The sequence below is a fragment of the Nicotiana sylvestris genome, chromosome 6 (assembly GCF_000393655.2).
Source record: "Nicotiana sylvestris chromosome 6, ASM39365v2, whole genome shotgun sequence".
Taxonomy (NCBI): Eukaryota; Viridiplantae; Streptophyta; class Magnoliopsida; order Solanales; family Solanaceae; genus Nicotiana; species Nicotiana sylvestris.
Genome location: NC_091062.1, coordinates 172,920,154 through 172,935,503, shown reverse-complemented (window position 1 = coordinate 172,935,503; position 15,350 = coordinate 172,920,154). Strand labels below are relative to the sequence as shown.

Genomic DNA, 15,350 nt, shown 5'->3' with positions numbered 1-15,350 from the left:
CTTAGTACTTCGTATTGTCATTTCTCTAGAAGAATGGAAACAAGAAAGTCAACTTGAAATTTAGGGACTTTTGATGGATAAATTGATATACAAGAGGCTGGAGACCTGCTTTGAGTTGGAGCTGAAGTTTTTGCTAGTAACCACCTAAGGCAAAGCTAACTGTGTTCGTCGGTCGGTACGATACAGTACGGTATTTAGACATTTCGGTTCGGTATTCGGTTTTGTAAAATGATATACCAATACCGTACCTAATTAAATTCGGTATGGTTCGGTTTTTCTCCTTTCGGTTTATTCGGTTCGGTAACTTCGGTATATTCGGTGTGATTACTAATTAGTGCATAGAGTCATAGACAATAATATTCTTAATTAAAGTACTCAAAAGTACAAAACTAAAAACGTTTATTGATAAAAGTTTTGTCCATTACCAACAAATACCAACCTAGAGAGAGAAAACAATTAGAGAGTTAATTGATGAACTTAGAGAATAAAGAAAAGTAAAATTTTAGATTTCTTATATTTATATTATAATTAATAAAATATGTATTGTGTAATATAATATATATTTCGGTACGGTATCGGTATTTCGGTATTTCATTTTATAATATCAAATATCATACCTAATACCAATTCTTTTTTAAAACTTAAACCAAATACCATACTGAATACCAAAATATCGAATACCGAATACCAAAGTTTTTGATTCAGTACGGTAATTCGGTATTTACCAAATTATGTACAGCTCTAGGCAAAGCCATATGTTGATGCCTATTGCAAATGCTGATATGGGACCTTAAATATGTGGTAGATGCTAATTTGGTAGGATAAAAGATGGCAAGTTTCTTCCTTCAATTTGCTCAACAACAGAAAGGACATATCTGCTATGATATCAGATCCTCTTATTAGGACGGTCTGGGCTAACTCTGAACCGCCTCTATCTTCTTTGAGTCAACCTGAATACCCTCACTAGACACTACGTGCCCCAAAAAAGCCACTGAACTTATCCAAAACTCACACTTGGAGAACTTTGCATAAAACTTCTCCTCACTCAACCGCTGCAATACAACTCTCAAATGCTCAGCGTGCTCCTCCTGACTATGCGAGTATACCAGAATATCATCAATGAATACAATAACAAACGAGTCGAGATAAGGCCGAAACACGTTGTTCATCAAATGCATGAACGCTGCTGGGGCATTGGTCAGCCCAAAAGACATCACAAGGAACTCATAATGACCATATCGGGTCTTGAAAGCTGGCTTAAGAATATTTGAGTCCCTGATCTTCAACTGGTGATACCATGATCGGAGATCAATCTTGGAGAATACTCTCGCTCCCTGAAGCTGGTCGAATAAATCATCAATACGAGGCAAAGGATACTTGTTCTTGATTGTGACTTTGTTCAACTGCCTGTAATCAATGCACATCCTTATAGTGTCATCCTTCTTCTTCACAGATAGGACAGGCACGCCCCACGGTGACACACTAGGCCGAATAAACCCCTTATCAAGGAGTTCCTGAAGCTGCTCCTTCAACTCCGCCGGTGCCATACGATACGCTGGAATGGAAATGGGCTGAGTGCCCGACACCAAATCAATATCAAAGTCAATATCCCTGTCCGGTGGCATGCCCCGCAGGTCTGCAAGAAATATATCCGGAAAGTCCCTCACCACTGGAACTGAATCAATACTAGGAATCTCTGCACTAACATCCCTCACAAAGGCCAAATAAGAAAGTCAACCCTTCCCAACCATCCGCTGGGCCTTCAAGAATGAAATCACCCTACTGGGAACATAATCTGACGAACCATTTGACAAAAAACAATTGCAGATGCGGCTTCCACTCAAGACCCATCAATTCTGTTTCTGCGGAACTAAAGGCGCACCTGTGCTTCCACTTCTGCAGACAAAGAATCACACTTGCAGTCCCCCGCTCGTCTAGCCAATATCCGCACCCGCGGAGAAGTTCTGCTTCTGAAGTTATGCATCTGTGCTCCCATGTCCGCACCTACAGACCCAACTTCCCTAGCCAATCATCGCATTTGCAGACAACTAGGCGCTTCTGCGGCCCAAACAATACAGGTGCGAAAGCACTAGATCTCAGCAGACTCAACAATATAACCAAGTCTCAAATCAAGCCAAATTCAACTCGGAACACTACCGAGGCCCCCATAACTCCGTCCAAGTATACCATCAAGTCCCAAAATATAACACAAACCTATTCGATGCATCAAATCATACCAAACAACATCAAAACTACGAATCACACATCAATTCAAGCCTAATGAACTAATGAACATTTCCCAAATTCAAAATTTGCGTCGAACAAGTCTAAACAACTCCGAATGACTTCAAATTTTGCATGCAATTCCCAAATGCTACAACGGACCTATACCAACTCTCAAAATCATAATCTGAACCCGATATTAATAAAGCCAGCCATCGGTCAAACCTATTAACCTTCCAAACTTTCAACTTTTTAACTTTCGTCAAAAAGCACCAAATCAACCTACGGAACTCCGAATCAACATCTGCATATACGCCTAGGTCCAAAATTACCATACGAAACTATTGAAACCATTAGAACTCTATTGCGGAGTCGTCTACACACAAGTCAAACTCTAGTCAGCTCTTTCAACTTAAGCTTCTAATCTTGGGACTAAGTGTCCCAATTCACTCCGACCGAAACCAATCCAACCACCCCCAGCAAGTCTCATAGCTATAAGTGAACATCGAAGAGGCAATAAATAGGGAACTGGGGATACAATATACAAAACGACCGGTTGAGTCGTTACAAAGAAATATGTTGTAAAGGAAGGATGAAACCCAGGTTGACAAAGGCAATAGATAACTTAAACTTCAACCCCTAAATGTCTCAATGCTCTGAATCATGTAGAGGTGAAGCAGATCTTGATGGATTGACAATGATTTAGTTTTTTTTATCTAGAATTGGGGTTGTATGTCCAATCCTGGACTTTTTAAAAACTTTAGTTTCTTCTGGCTGTTGTAATACTTCCAGTTTTGGTATTGTAAAAATTTTAATTACCAAAAAAAAGAAAAAGAGGAAGCATGTTTACATTTTAATTATGCAAAAAGAGAAGAAAAAAACACGAATGCATATCTTGAGGTAAAATAGAATACTAAATTATACTCCCTCCATTTTAGTTTATGTGAATCTTTTTGTTTTTCGATATTCAAATTATGTAAATTTTGACCAGCATTTTGAAAGGTATTTTTTCATCATATTGATATATGAAAAAATGGGAACTTATATTATTTTTCCTATAGTTTTTGGATATCTAATTTTAAATTTAAAATATTAAGTTAATCTAATCCAATTTAGTCTCAAAGATTAGTCAACTCTCAAAAAGTAAAAAGATTCACATAAACTAGAACGAAGGGAGTAATTACAAGATAATAGGTGAAAAAATTTCGAATTAGACAATAGGTAATTGATTACTAAAAAATTGTTATCTAAAAGAAATATCTGAAATAAAATGTTAAGATATATTAGCAATTACTAAATAATTTTCTCAAATCTAATAAAGTATATGCTTTTCACTTGCTCATAAAAATAACTGTTCAGAATACTTAAAGAAATATCGGAAATAACTCTTAATTTATTCGGAATGAAGAAATTAAGTTTCCTAATAATATTAGTTTCCCTTTTTTCATAGGAAAACAAATATGTACTCCAATCTTGAATAGGAGACGGAATGGAATTAAATCGCGGAATAGGGTAACAAAATAGGAAATAAAATTTTTAAGTAACAAATACTTACAGCTATGTTACACTACACAGTAGACGACTATTCACAAATTTATTATTCTGACAGAGAAATTGCAGCAAAAACCTAGTTTAATCTAATGACGAAAGAAGTAGAAGTAGAAGTTAAGTGGAAGAGAGGGAGAATGTTGGGAAAAAGAGGGTTTGGCTTTGTTTCTTTAGCTTCCATTGATAATACTACTGATTACGCTGGTACTGTTCGAATTCCATCACCGATTGCTGTAAAATCTTGCATGTTAAGTCGATCACAGTCACTTCAAGATGAAAGGGAATTCCTTCGGATGTTTGAAGACTCTGCTTACGTTATTCCGTGATTTGGTGTTAAAGTCACGTTAGAAGACATTATACTCCTCTACAACTTATTGTTAGAATATGCCTCTAGTGGAAGTTTGGTTGATCGGTTGAATTGTTCAGGTAAAGGAATGCCAGAGATTGAAGTTAAAAAACACACCAAAAATGTCATTTTAGGTCTCAGTCGCATTCACGGCGCGGGAATCGTTCACTGTGATATAAAGCCTCATAATGTTCTACTTGTTACTCCTACTGATAATACAACAGAGATTGACAAGATCACTGATTTCAGGCTTGCTATGACTTTGGAACAGAGCTGGACGCAAAAGCAGGGATTGGGAGGAACTAAAAGGTATATGGCACCTGAATCCGTGCTTAAGCAGGTGTACGGTCCTGAGGTTGATATATGGGTTCTTGGTTGTACTGTGGACGAGTTGATCAATGGGAAACCCCTCTGGGAATTATCCAATTCTGATGCTAAAACTAATGATGTGTTACGCCAGATTGGGTATGAGGAACCAAATTTTGAGAATGCAAAACTGTCAGCTGAGGCAAAAGATTTTGTGAGATGTTGTCTGGTCAAGAATCCGAGTTCACATTGGACAGCCGACATGCTGTTGAATCATTCCTTTTTGAAATTAGCCGAAAATGTCTAGCCTGCAGTAATAATAGGCTAGATTTATGTAATTTGGCGATTGTTTATGCCCCAGCTTAATTATGTTTCAATGTTATAATATAGTTAAATGATGAAAAACGGGCTCTAATTGTGAATGTCACACATTGCATGAGTGAGGAGCTTGTATGAGGCCTTAAAGCTGTGATTGGAGCTACATTGAAGCAAGAAAATAAACCCCTAGGAGCTGAGTATGCAAGAAGACTAGAAAAATAATAATTAAAATGAAGGCCTGGACTAGCGCGATCGTGCTAGACCAGATGGTCGAGGCAGAATGTTAGGGCATTAGCGTGACCATTAGCGCCCACTAGCACGGCCGCGCTAGCCCAGTTCCGGAATATTAATTTTCAGGGGTAAATTTGGAATTCTGGGGGAAAAATCACTTAACCTATAGAAGGTCAAGCTCGCCCAAGGAGGGATTATGCAGCTTTTGATAGCTTAGTGCAAGAAAAGGAGAGGCAAGAGGCAACGAGGAGGATTCAACATCAAGTTCTTCATTTCTTCCTTTTGTTTTTATGATTTGTGATGAATTTGATTATTGTAGTGATGAACACTAGTAGGAGTAGCTAAATATTTACTCTAAGGTTTGATGAAACCTATTGAAGTATGAACTTCTTGATTATGTTAATATAGTTTGCCATTTTAATCTCTATTTGTTCAACTACATACTTGTTGTAGTTAATTGACAGGAACCTCAATTAGCTGTGCCTATTTAATGTGCCTAACTCGGGAGAGAGTGCATATTTAGGTAATTGTTGAACAACACCACTCCCAAAATATATGAGGGATCAATAATTGCGGGTTTAAAGGCGGGGTTATGAATAACGAAGCCTTGGGTGCAATCTAAAGTGAGCTGTAATAAACAAAGCCAGCTAGCGTATCTAGAGAGAGTGCGTCTAGTAAATTATCATGATTACTCGGGAGAGATTTACGGTAAGAGGAGTGCTCATGATTTATAGAGATGATTTGGTGATTCTATATTAAGCATAACCGGAAGGGATTCCATCAATAGGGGAAATCATAGCCTTAGAACCTTCTCTTAATTTTTACAACTAAATCATAGTTAGTTTTAAGCTGTTTAATTACATTCATTCTTAGTTAGTAGAGATACCATCAATTGTTATTGACAACGTTTGGAAAGTTGATTCCGTAGAGTTTAGTACGTTTAACGAAAGTAATTGATAGGTTAATTTCTTGTGGGATCGACTCTGGGCTAAATACTCAGATTATATTTGCAATGTCCGCGTGTCCTTTTTATAAGGCATAGTTGGGCGTGATCATGCAACAAAGACAAGGAAGCAGCAAAGTGGTTACTTGTGCCTTTTGCGTAGACCCCATCGAAAAACAGCATTCAAGACACAGCCACACATTCGCGATTTGATTGTAGAATATTGATGCAGAGTCTGAAGAAACAAGAGGCTAGAACTCGTGGAACGCTTACCTGACAATATTAGATAGATAGATTGATTATAGAACATTGGTTTGTAATATATGTAAATTAAGAACTACGTGAGGGCTTGATCCCCTCTTAAGTATTTGTTCGTGGGGGTACGTAGGCAGTCTGTGACCGAGATGATCTCAGGTGCAGCCCTTTTTAGTTAAAAAAATATATACTGTTTATGTTTATGGTTTATTAACACTCCTTAGAAAGAAAGTTGACTTGTTGTATGTGTATTTTGGCCATTGATGACTAGCATCAGCATTGTAATACATGCCCCGATAAATTGATTGAGGAACTCTATTCTATTTCATTGTTCAATGTGCAATGCTAGTCCAATTTCAAACTGTAAGCTCTATTGCAGATTCATGAATTCGTGCTTCGTCTAGTGAAAATCAGAAACTTGCATGAAACATTCTGAAGCATGTCTTTTGTTCATCATTGGATTTTTGTCATATTGTCTTTTTGAGCATCTATTTTTCAGGCAAAAAATGGAAGCTAGTAGTGCAATATACATGATTCTCTAATTGAGTTTCGTTAATATGATTCATCTGCTAGGTTTCGATATATCTTCTTCTCTGCAATTTGGGCGTTTCCAAATTTCTGCGCTGCACCTTTTGGTTAACCATTTTAGATGTTGGATGTTCTATATTCTTGCAATCATTGTAGGAGCTTCTAATAATAACAAGAATGATGATGAAAAATACAGAAAACTGTGGCTGATTTTTCCTTTTGACCATTCAGCCCCTCTCATGTAGTCAATCTTATCGAAGAAGAATCAAATATTTAAGAGAAAATTGAAGGAGTTGCTTCTTGAAATACTTAAGACAAAAAAGAATAAAGAAAAGTTTCCGGATAGGAGAAAGTGGCAGTCAAGCCAAGAATATATAGTCAAGGGCTTATGGAGTTAAAAGAATGACATTGTCACAAGTCCAGTGGACTAGTCTTCGCAGAGTTCTCTGATATTGTATACGTGAAGAAGAGCATGTGTTTATCGATGAGGATAGCCTAACATGAATTTCAATTTCTTTCTCTTTGGTTTAAACTATTAAAATATTACTAATAATCAACTTACATAACTCTGGATCTTGATAAAAAGTTTGTTAGATTGGCAGAGACCATTGTCACCATTGCAGGTGCTGCTCAAGGCTTTCTTTATCTTCAGAACATAAAATGTAGTTTATGTGTTCGCTTCATTTGAACTCTTTAGAGGTTATTTTCATGTTTTAAGACTTGAACATGCATGATTCATTCATCTGTAAGTTTTTTCTGACGATTGCACCCTTTAGCAATAAGTTCCTGTTGATAGTGCCAGCCAAAGGTTGAGAACATGGGCGGATTTAGGGGGCGGAAGGGGGTCGCCGGAAAAATACACTGAACATATAAGGCAAAATCTGTTATGTATCTCTATATATTGTATTTTGAATCCCCTGACTAGGGGTGTTCATGGTTCGGTTTGGATCGGTTTTTCCTTAAAAAGAAACCAAACCAAGTAAGTCGGTTTTTCAAATATTAGAACCAAACCAAACCAATTAAATCGGTTTTTTCTCGATTCGGTTTATGTCGGGTTATGTCGATTTTTCGGTTTTTTCGGTTATTTGTCGGTTTTTTCTTAAATATAAGACATATACTACCAAACACATATTTCGGCGACCATATTTTCAACGTAACACTATCAAATCAATTGTCATTTGAGAAATCTATTATTTACTAAAATATATTAGTGATGAATAATTTAAGGACTCAATTAAAAATATATTTGTTTAACATGAAATGGATTCTTACACTTAACAAAAGAAAACTACCAATCAAACTAGAATATAAAGGTAAAGAACTGTACTAAAAGTGCAAATGATTAACATTCACCATAATATTTTTGAAACTTTGTATAAAAATATACATATATATAGGTGTAATAATAAATTTGAAATAGCTACTCCTAGAGTCGGTTTGGTTCGGGTTTTTTCGGTTATATTTTGATTAAAACCAAACCCAAACCAAATTTGATCGGTTTTTAAAATTCAAAACCAAAACCAAACCAAACCAAACCAAAAAGTATCGGTTTTTTGATCGGTTTGGTTTGGTTTTCGGTTTGGTTCGATTTTTCGGGTTTTTATGAATACCCCTACCCTTGACTTAACTAAAATGCATAGACTAATGGTCAAGAGGGTTCAAAAGCTTTGTTAGGTCACTAGTTCAATTCCCTTTAGCGACAATCTCTTCTAATATTATAATTTTTTCTCTTTTGAACTCTCTTATCGGAATTTTTTGAACCCCCTTATGGGAAATCCTGCCTCCGCCACTGGTTGAGAATATTAGATATTCTTTAACACCATGCAAGTTGAAAATTGAAAGCTGTAAATCAGGTTAATTTTCAGAAATGCACTATTCCATCCGTAAAACATGATTTCAATTGCCTACTATTTACCTGCTATACAATCTATATTGAGCTCTCATTTACAACAAGATGATAATTGTGACTTAACAAACAAGAAGCTGCTGGTTTTCCCAATCTTGGTGCAATGAATTAGCTGAACAACAACATGAACATATTGAGAGGAGCAATGTATTGTGTAGATCTCCAGCAGCTACACCTTTCTTGATCAGTGAAATGATGAAATTCATGGCGATTGAATTACATGGTAACATAATAGGGCAGCTACTTGGCAGCCCAAACTCTTCTTCTGACATGTCTAAAAGTTGATTAATGACCTCATTTTCAAGATAAGCCAAAGGAAGCGCAAATCGCCGTTGCTCAGTTATGTATACTACAAAATGGCCTTTTTCAGCTATAGAGGATGAAGATGTACTACAACTGTCTACATCACTGTTGTTACTTGGAAGTGAAATCCTCTTTCTCTGTGTGGTCGCGTATTACTGCCATCTCCTGGCCATCTTGATGAGTTTCTTACTACTTCGTATTGTCGTTTCTCTAGAAGAACGGAAACAAGAAAGTGAACTAAAAATAAAGAAACTTTTGATGGATAAATTGATATACAAGAGGTTGGAGATTGCTTTGAGTTGGAGCTGAAGTTTTTGCCACTAACCACCTAAGGTAAAGTCGTGTGCTGATGCCTGTTGGCAAATAATGATATGGGACCTTAGTTTGTGGTAGATGCAAATTTGGTAGGGCAAAAGATGATAAGTTTCTTCCTTCAGTTTGCTCAACAACAGAATGGACATATCTGCTATAATATGAGGTCCTTCTATTGAGACTTCTCATCAATGTCTAGTATTTTGAGACCTTCAAATGAAGTATTAATTACTCATTAATATATTATATTTTGCTGGTAAAAGGCAAAACCATGTTATGCTGCCTTCCTTATCAGGTTGATTAGGATCTCCTTAATAAGTTAGTTAGTTTCCAGATTTGGGATTTCTTTCTGTAGCCTTAATGTAGTTAATTAATTGGTAGATTTCTTTGGTCAAGAGGAAGATATTCACTACAAATCAGTGTTTTAAAAGGCATTTTTGGGGCAAGCCCTGGGGCGAGCTTCGAGACAATGGTGTAGGGCGAAAGTCTCAAGAGGCGTATGCCTAGCAATTTGGGGTATATGCCCAGGCGTTCGGAGCGTACGCCGGGGCGTTTGAGGCGCATTTGTAGTGAGGCGTAAGCCCCAGAGACTTTTTCAAATTAAAATAAAATTTGTTGAATAACTACTTCATATAATACCCAAATTTTCAAAAGTGAGGTTGTAATTACTCAAAAATTTTAAAAAAGGAATTGAATTGTATTAAATTTAAATGTCAATACCTTTTTTATTGATTGAAGCCCTAATGGTCTTTCCTAATTCTTTATCTTGTCTGCTAGTCTGCCAATATCTTCCAATAGCAATGAATATTCAATTTTTTATACAAATACGAAGAGAACTCCATTCTCCTTCATAGTAGCAAGTTCAAAGTTCAAATTGCATCTTAGTCATCATTTTTGTTCCTCCATATAGAAAAACTTTATTTTTTTCGACTCAAGTTACTTGTGCTTGTAAGTAGCATATAATAGATTGTTTTGACTAGTTTTTCGTGGGGGATGGAGAGCGCGCGCGCGCGCACACACACACACATAGACACACACACACACACACACACACACACACACACACACATATATATATATATATATCACATATTTATAGTTTTCTTCAACTTTTATGAAATTTTACCTATAATTATATTATTTTTTAAAATATTAAAAGTTAAATACTCATGGGGCTTATGCCTCGCTGAGGCATATGTAACACGTCTTGCCTTACACCTACACCTTTTAAAACAGGGCGATCTGCACAGATAGCCACTAACCGCTCATGTCTTTATTTTAAAGCTAGTGTTTTAAATGTCTTTAGTCTTTAGCTACTGGTTTAATAAACTTTAACTGCTCGGACGAAAATACCCTTCTGCTCATGTCCTTAACTTAAGGACTTCAGGACTACATGTCCTTAACTTTTGAACTTGAAACTCTAAGTTCAGGACTTCAGGACTACATGTCTTTAACTTTTGAACTTGGAACTCTAAGTTCAGGACTTCAAGGTTACATGTCCTTAACTTTTGAACTTGGAACTCAAATTTCAAGACCAAGCGTCCTTAACTTTTGAACTTGTAAGTCAAAGTTAAGGACCTATTGTCCTTAACTTTTGAACTTGTAATTGTAAGTTAAGTACTGCTTGTCCTTAACTTTTGAACGTGTAACTGTAAGTTAAGGACTGTCTGTCCTTAACTTTTGAACTTTAAACTCAAAGTTAAGGACAGAGAGTCCTTAAGTTTTGAACTTGAAACAATAACTTAAGGACTGCCTGTCCTTAAGTTTTGAACTTGAAACTATAAGTTAAGGACTGTCTGTCCTTAACTTTTGAACCTGAAACTCAAAGTTAAGGACAACAAGTCCTTAAGTTTTGAACTTGAAACAATAACTTAAATACTGACTGTCCTTAAGTTTTGAACTTGAAACTATAAGTTAAGGACTGTCTGTCCTTATCTTTTGAACCTGCATGTCAAATTTAAGGACTGTTTGTCCTTAACTTTTAAACCTGCATGTCAAACTTAAAGACTCATGTCCTTAACTTTTAATCTTTGAACTCAAAAGAAACAAAAACAAGGTAAGAAGAAAGAAATTACTGTACGTAATTGAGACATCTGCTCAAAAATTCAGAACTTGAAAATTTTGATGATGCAAAAGGAACTACTGTACGTATTGGTAAAAGAAATAGTGAAGCAAAATCAGAAGGATCTCGTGATGGACCTGGTTATGTCCTAGTAATTGGGGCTACTAATGGACCCGATGCTATTGACCAAGCATGGAGGAGGCCTACCGTGAAATCACTGTCACACCTCCTTTTTACGCACCCGCGGGGGTGCAAGGGAGTTTTTCCAATTAAAGGACAATCGAAACGGGATTTGTTTATTTATTTCAGAGTCGCCACTTGGGAGGTTTTAGGGTGTCCCAAGTCACCAATTTTAATCCCGAATCGAGGAAAAGAATGACTCTATATTATAGTCTGCGTACCAGAAATCCGGATAAGGAATTCTGTTAACCCGGGAGAAGGTGTTAGGCATTCCCGAGTTCCGTGGTTCTAGCACGGTCGCTCAACTGTTATATTCGACTTGATTATTTGATTTAATACAAGTGTGAACTTATGTGCAAAATTTAACTTTTAACCGCTTTTATCATTTACTGCTTTTATCAAGAATTGCAACGTTGTGAAAATGTATCTCGAACCGCGTTACAATCAATGTACCCATGGTCGTCGACACACTTTGACTCCGTTGAGATTTGGATTTGGGTCACATCAATGTGCACCCGAGTTTAAGGAAATTAAATTATTAAAGGCGCACCTAAAGCGACTAGCGTATTTATTTTGGGTAAGACCGTGGAATTTTACTAAACGGTCCATCCCGAAGTCTAAACAATTTTTAAAGCAAATATTTACTGAGGGCCCCGCAATTTGTATTTTATTTGGCGAGGCTCATCTCATTCTTATTTTTTAAAATGAATTTGCAACGTCATGGACACGCATCTCGAACCACGTCACAATCAATGTACCCGTGATTAGAAACACATTTCGACTCCGTTGAGAATTGGATTTGGGTCACATAAATGTGCACCCGAGTTTAGGAAGGTAAGATTTATTAAGGCGCGTCTTAAAGAGTCTAACGTATTGTTATTTTAGGAAGAGGCCGTGAAGGTTCATTAAACGGCCAAATCCAAAGTCTAGTCAATGGTTATGTATTTTATTGAGGGCCCCGGCGGTTTGTGATTTATTTGGCGAGGCTCGTCTCATTTTTATTTTAAAAAGGATAAACCTATAGCGACTACATTTTTCTATTAAGTTTGTCTCTAAAATAAAAGAAAAATCTCCTAATTATTTACATGCTGAAAAACGCAACTTATTAGTTATTAAGTTACGGCTAATGTGAACGGAAAATTGCGATCGCGTTTGTACAAGGAAAAACTGCTTTCATTCCACATTTTATTATTTGCTAGAACATGAGATAAATACACAATAATATCAAAACAGATTAACTATTCTTCGATTAATGTAAACTAACATTATTAGATGAAGAAATCATACATATGCAGCCTCATTACTCATTAATTAATCGACTACATTTTTATACAAAGAGAGGAAAATTAATATTCAAACACAGATCCAAACAAAAGAATTCAACAGGAACAGGAGCCTGATTAATATTTCATTTTTCGCTTCAAGCCAAGAGTGTACAAATGTGTACCTGGAAACAGCAGTACAAGAACAAAAGAAGTAGGAGTCAGCAACAGTAATAACGCGGCAACAGCAGGTTCAGCAACACCGCAAAACCAGTAACAACCAGTAGAATGACCCAGTAACAGATTGAAAACTCAGCCGTGCAAAAGTACAATCACAATCAAAGCAGAAGAGAGAACAGATGCAAGAGGCAGTAGTTTCAGATTTTGAATAACCCTCGAGAAAAGCAAACGGAAATTATTCGAGTGAAAATTCAAATTGCATTTCTCTTTTACTCTCAAAATATTTCAAGTATGTCCGCTCTCAAAATGTAGAAAAATGTTTTATGTTCTACCTCACGTATTAAAACTCTCTCCCCAAAATCCTCTCAATAATATTCAAGTTCTCAAAACTCTCTCAAGAAATCCTCCCAAGGTTCCAGTTCTCCTTTAATGTCAAGAATAGTCCTCTATATATAGTAAGACAAGTCTTCCATTCCCAACCCCAAAATTATTCCCCCAATGACATGCTTTGTCCCACTACTTAATGTTTTCTTTATTTTAAACTTTGTCCCCCATGCCTACATTAAATAAATACCACATTCCCAACCCATTACCATATGTCCCCCATGCCTATATTAAAAAAGTACAAGATTCCTCCCCATTATGTTTTGTCTTGTCCCCCATTACATTAAACAAGTACATCAAAAACCCCACCCCATTATATTTGTTCCCCATGCTTAACATAAAGAATCAAAATAATGTTTAATTACCAAATTGCCCCTCTGACACTATTGCAATTACCATTCTACCCCCGAATGCAATGCAATTTACCAAAACTACCCCTCAGCTCTAAACAAACAATTAATCATAACTCAACCAAAATATAGTCAAGATGACCAATTTCTCAACAATCTTCAACAACAATTATATGAACACGATGAACAACACAACTCAAAATTAATGGAATGAATTAACCATATCGGGAACCAATCCTGGTTAATTTAGACCATGAATGTATGAGCAAGAACACAACAATACGAACAACAAAACACATGATTCAAACTAAATTAACAAATCAAAGACAAACATAAACTCACATTAAATCACTGGATTTAAACATGAACTTCAAACAAAGATGAACATGAATTAAATCTATTTTTAGCAACAAACATGACGGATTCTAACGATTCAAACAACATTAATATTTTCTGGAAAATACATAGCACATGAGACAAATTGAAGAGATAATTAATTAAATTCCAATTTGAATCTAACAAACATTAAACTAACAAATATTCACTTAAACAAACATGAAATAAACATGAAAAATAACTAATTAACTTCCATTTGAAATCTGAAAATTAATTCAACAAAACACATAAACATGAACAAAACAAAAGATCAAATATCTAACCATAGATATGAACAAAACAAACATTTTGCCGATTTTAGATTCGAAAATATCAAAACAAAATACGGACAAAATAAAACTCAAAAAAACTACTAACCGGAGATGAAAAACGACGGATTCGATTGTATGAACTGTTTCGACGAACCTCAGATGGGAATAAATCTGCCCGGACTCAACGACTAACTCGACGACGAACTTGACTTTAAGAAGCACGTCGAGACAGTAGCGGCAGTCGACACAGCAGCAGCAGTCGACGCAGCATCAAATGGAGGAAACGGAGAAGCAACGGCGACAAAGTCGACGGGGAGGTCGACGGACAGCTGCTCAATATTGAGGCGATGCAATGGTGGTTGATGACGCAGCAGTGATTGTTGCTGTTTCAAAAGAACGAGGGGTCGTGGGGGTGGTGTTTGGACTGAGGGTTTTCGGACAAGATGGTGCAGCAACCATGGCTGTCTTGGTGGAGCTGATGACGTGGTTGACTAACGTGAAGATGGAGAGGGAGCTGGGCCGACGGGATAGTGACGACGCAGCAGCAGCTGCGACGTGCAGCTGGGGACGAGGGTGATGGTTTGGGTCGTTTGGTTGTCGACTGGTTATGGCCGTAGATGGTGTTTGGATGGTGTTTGAGTGGTGTTCGACGAGTAGTGGTTGACGGAGAAGCTGGAGGTAAGGCAGCCAGTTCGTCGGGTCCGTTTGGACGATGAAGCTGAAAGCAGAAGAAGCAACTACGGCAACCATGGATGGAGGTCGAAGCTAAGGAGGCAGCAACCATGGGTGTCGAGCCTCCAGCTCGTCGCCGGGGAAGACGAACCAGCAGCGACTGGTTGTGTGCGTGGAGGAGATGGAGTGAAGCAGAAGCGACGACGCACTGGGAACGGGCTGGACAACGTGTGTGTGTGTGTGTTGGGGGTAAAGGTTGCCATGGATGCTTTCTTGGAGCTTTGGAGAAGAAGGAGCAAAAATGGGTGTGGGGGGCGGATAGTTAGTTTTAGGTTTTTAGGGTTTTTTGTTCTTTTTGTTTTTTTCTTTTGTTTTGTTTTCTGAATGAAAAGGG

At 37.0% G+C, this 15,350-nt stretch overlaps 1 pseudogene; it reads left to right on the top strand.

Annotated features, from left to right (window-relative positions):
- Positions 1 to 3,863: 3,863 nt before the first annotated feature.
- On the top strand, positions 3,864 to 6,142 carry LOC104214649 (mitogen-activated protein kinase kinase kinase 20-like; annotated as a pseudogene).
- The last annotated feature ends 9,208 nt before the right edge of the window (positions 6,143 to 15,350 follow it).